We start from the raw sequence: 5121 nt of genomic DNA on the forward strand, positions 1-5121 counted from the left end.
GTTCGGTGGGAGGGGAGGGCAGTTCGGTGGGAGGGGAGGGCAGTTCGGTGGGAGGGGAGGGCAGTTCGGTGGGAGGGGAGGGCAGTTCGGTGGGAAGGGAGGGCAGGGAGGAAACTCGTCTGCAGCCTTGTCTTGCACGTACCATTGTATCTTTAAATCTCTGCTTTGTTGAAAGTAGAAACCAGCTGTAGAGGCGAGTCTCCTGTGTTTGCTACCACCCAACACCCCCTTGTCAGTCCCACCCCTTAACCTGGGAGAAAAACTGCTTTTGAACTTTTTTCCTAATATAAGACCCCAAACAAGGCTCTACCAATAGGAGAGAGCTAACTTTCTTCCCCTACCCCTAGGTCACTTCCAACCAAAGTGGTTAAGGGTTTGGCCCCACACACGGAAGATTTTTCCCCGTTAAATTATATAGGTTGTTGTTTCTTCTTAGTACTTCTGAGGACACTACTTAACTAGTCAGGGTGAAGTCAAGGGTGCTTTCCGGGATTCTAGGCGCAGGAAGAGTTTAGTAGCTCGAATTGTTGTTGGCGTGCCTCCACTGAATAGATTCTGACTCAGCGACCCTGTAAGAGTAGAACTGCTCCTACGGCTTTCTAGGCTGAAATCGTTAAAGAGCAGATGGCCAGGTCTTTTCTCCAGCCGAGTGGCCAGTGGGTTACAACCGTAGACCTTTAGGTTAGCAACCCAGCCCAGCTCACATTAGGTTGAGGGTTTTAGGATGAGAGGAGCCCAAAAGAGAAGGCACCTGAAAAATACTCGGAGGATATGGGAATACGATTTTATCATTAGTCCCCATGCATTCAAGACCTCGATGTCAGCCTAAATTTTGTTACATTCTTTATGCCCTCCTAAGCATTACTATTCCTCAGTTCCGGAAATGTGTTGCTGTTTTACTAGCCTAACTGCCCACAGTGCATGACACATAGCAGGCAATGTTAATAACAACATCTAATTTACCATACTATCAGAATTTTACAGATGAGGAAACTGAGGCACAAAGCTGTTAAGTAACTTGCCCTTGCTACATAATCAACTACTACTTAAACTTAACCAGGTTACTTACTTAACTTCATGAATACCTTAGAAACTCATCAAATTTCTTAACGAACTAAAAAGAATAATTTCAACCAAATGTCTTGAAAGGCAGTGTGTTAAGGTCCTAAAAATAACATCAGAAAATTATTTTACATACCTTCTAAAGCAAGAAAATAAAAACATCCCTATGATGCTACATTATTAAAACTTGGCAACTCCCCAAATTCAATTTAGCAGATTACACTCATTACTAGGTAGCTGCCAGGAGTTGGGGGTACAGACCATACTGGATGACACTGTCAGAAGGGGTGACACCAAAATGACTCTCTATAAAATTTTTGTGCAGTGTTTCATCAGAAATTTATTATTTTTTATAAAAACATCCCTATAGTTAGTTATAACAACAGAAAGTTTTTTCATAAACCCAGCTTACATGTATCAATATACCTACAAGGCTAAAACACCAGCTCTGGTGGTTAATGCAATGAGCTGCTAACCAAAAGGTAGGCAGTTTGAAACCACCAGCAGCTCCACAGGAGAAAGATGCGGCAGTCTACTTCTGTAGAGATTTATAGCCTTGGAAGCCCTATAGGGTCACTATGAGTGGGAATGGACTTCATGGAAGTGAATTTGGCTGTTTTTTATAAGGGATTCCCATCAGAGCTGTAATTATTACCCAATTACAATGATGTTTCAAATCACATGGTTTCATCCACCAGAGCTACAAGAACACACTGTTGTTTTTGTTGCTGTTGGTGTTTTTATAGTAGCTGATTTTATCAAATTTTCTGGCGTTTTAGCTACAATATTGTGGTAATTAGTATTTGTGAACCTATATCAATAACTTCTTTGACAATGCATGTCATGGATTGAATTGTGTCTCCCCAAAAATGTGTGTATCAGTTTGGCTGGGCCATGATTCCCAGTATTGTGTGGTTGTCCTCCATTTTGTGATTGTAATTTTATGTTAAAGAGGATTAGGGTGGGATTATAATACCCTTACCCAGGTCACATCCCTGATCCATTGTAAAGGGAGTTTCCCTGGGGTGTGACCTACACCACTTTTTATCTCTCAAGAGATAAAAAGGAAAGGGAAACAAGCAGAGAGAGGAGACCTCATACCACCAAGAAAGCAGTACCAGGAGCAGAGTGTGTCCTTTGGACCTAGGGTCCCTGCGTGGAGAAGCTGCTAGTCCGGGGAAACATTGATGAGAAGGCTAAAAGAGAGAGAAAGCCTTCCCCTGGACCTGATGCCCTGAATTTGGACTTTTAGCCTACTTTACTGTGAGGAAATAAACTTCTCTTTAATGTTAAAGCCATCCACTTGCGGTATTTCTGTTATAGAAGCACTACGTGACTAAGACAATGCAGTAGTAATTAAAGGAAAAGGAGAAAAATCAAAAAAGGCTTCTACTTGGTTACTAATACTGTTGTAACATAATGTTGTAATTCAATGTAGAAATATTTTACAAAACAATTTTGTTATTATTCATATAATCTAAGTATTACAGTTAAGTAATTTACAACTATGTTTGTCACATTATTCTCAGATTAAAATTGATAATAAACTTACATGTATAACAATTATTGATTATATGACTCTGATAACTAGAGAAACTGACAATTTAAAACATGAAGTGAGGGAATGCCATGTTTCTTGATACATGTGTAGAAATGTAACTTAAATATAAAATTCAGTTTTTTTTAACTTTAGTCTTTTTTATTTTCTTTAAAAAATCACTGTCTTACAAATATATATCTGACTTTAATGAAATTTTCAGGGTTTAAGTTTGAATTATGGTTTAAGAAAATAGTGACACATTAAAAAGTGAGTTTGTGAAAGGCATTTATTTCGATGAAGTTATTCACAAGTCCACAGCTTTGAAGGCCAGGAAGCAAAGTTCTAACTTAGTCTAGATGTTCATTAAGTGCTGAAATACTTGTGTATTTGTTCTTATTTTTATGGTATTATTTCATTTATGAATATATTTCCAGATGCATGTCTAGAACTTCTACATTATTTGGGCCGTTATTGATTATGCAGATCTAATCCATTAATGTATCTCATGTAATAGTAAAGTTTAACATTAAAATGAACATAATTTTGATGTAGTTCTTAAACATTTTTAGTTCGAATTCTGTTCTCTTGCCGAATTTTCACTTTAACCACATGAAACTATGTAAATGTAAATACATTTAGGCTGTGCATATGATATTGTAATTTAAAGGTGTAACTTTAATTTTGCTAGTTGTTCATGTCAGTACTATTGCCATTACATTCAGTGACATACAGGAATTACAATTTACGACTAACATTAGTACAAAAAACATTATTAAGGATTCTATATGGTCTGGTATGGGAAGAGGTCCATGCGGGGTGTTATGAGTTTAATTGTATCCCCCCAAAATATGTGTCAACTTGGTTAGGCCATGATTCCCAGTACTGTGTGGTTGTCCTCCATTTTGTGATTTTCCTATATAAGTCATAATCTCTGCCTGTGGTTAAAGAGGATTAAGGTGGGATGTAACACCATTGCTCAGGTCACATCCCTGAGTCAATGTAATGGGAGTTTCCCTGGGGTGTCGCCTGCACCACCTTTTATTTATTTATTTTTTTAATCCTCTTTTTTTTTTTAGTTGTTGTGCTTTAAGTGAAAGTTCATAATTCTAGTCTCTTATACAAAAATCTATACATACATTGTTATGTGAACCTAGTTGCTCTCCCTATACTGTGACAACACACTCCTCCTCTCCACCCAGAATTCCCCATGTCCATTCAACCAGCTCTTGACCCTCTCTGCCTTCTCATCTCGCCTCTGGACAGGAGCTGCCCATTTAGTCACATGTATCTGCTTGAGCTGAGAAGCACACTCTTCACGAGTATCATTTTATGTCCTATAGTCCAGTCTAATCTTTATCTTAAGAGTTGGCCTCGGGAATGTTTTAGTTTTGGGCTAACAGAGAGCCCAGATGCCATGTCTTCCGGGATCCTTCCAGTCTCAGTCAAACCATTAAGTCTGGTCTTTTTACTAGAATTTGAGTTCTACACCTCACCTTTCTCCTGCTCTGTCAGGGACTCTGTTGTATTCCCCGTCAGGGCAGTCATTTTGTGGTAGCCAGGCATCATCTAGTTCTTCTGCTCTCGGCTGATGAAGTCTCTGGTTTATGTGGCCATTTCTGTCTCTTGGGTTAATACTTTCCTTGTGTCCTTGGTGTTCTTCATTCTCATATACTCCAGGTGGGTTGGGACCAATAGATGAATCTTGGATAGTCGCTCGCCAGCTAAGCCCCAGACATCACTGACCAAAGTGGGATGCAGAACATTTTCTTAATAAACTTTGTTATGCCAATTGACCTAGCTGTGCCCTCAAACCATGGTCCCCAGCACCAGACCCCCCACTACTCTGTCCCTTGAAGTGTTTGGTTGCATTCAGACTTCGTAGCTTTGGTTTAGTCCAGTTGTGCTGACTTACACTGTAGTGTTGTCTTTCCCTTCACCTAAGATAATTCTTGTCTACTATCTAGCTAGTGAATACCTCTCCCTCCCTCCCCACCCTCGTAACCATCAAAGAATGTTTTCTTCTGTGTTTAAACCGTTTCTTGAGTTCTTCTAATAGTGGTCTTATACAATATTTGCCCTTTCGCGACTGACTAAATTCACTCAGCATAATGCCTTCCAGATTCTTCCATGTTATGTTTCACGGATTGTTGTTCTTTATCATTGCATAGTATTCCACTGTGTAGATATACCATAATTTGTTTATCCATTCGTCCATTGATGGGCACCTAGGTTGTTTCCATCTTTTTGCTATCGTGAACAGTGCTGCAATGAACATGGGTGTGCATATATCTATTCGTGTAACAGCTATTATTTCGCAAGGCTATATTCCAAGGGGTAGGATTGCTGGATCTTACGGTACTTCTATTTCTAGCTTTTTGAGGAAGCGCCAAATCGATTTCCAAAGCGGTTGTACTGTTTTAAATTCCCACCAACAGTGTATAAGTGTTCCAGTCTGTCCCTAACCTCTCCGACATGTATTATTTTGTGTTTTTTGGATTAATGCTAGCCTTGTTAGGGTG

This window comes from Trichechus manatus, unplaced genomic scaffold (assembly GCF_000243295.1).
Source record: "Trichechus manatus latirostris isolate Lorelei unplaced genomic scaffold, TriManLat1.0 scaffold00149, whole genome shotgun sequence".
Lineage (NCBI taxonomy): Eukaryota > Metazoa > Chordata > Mammalia > Sirenia > Trichechidae > Trichechus > Trichechus manatus.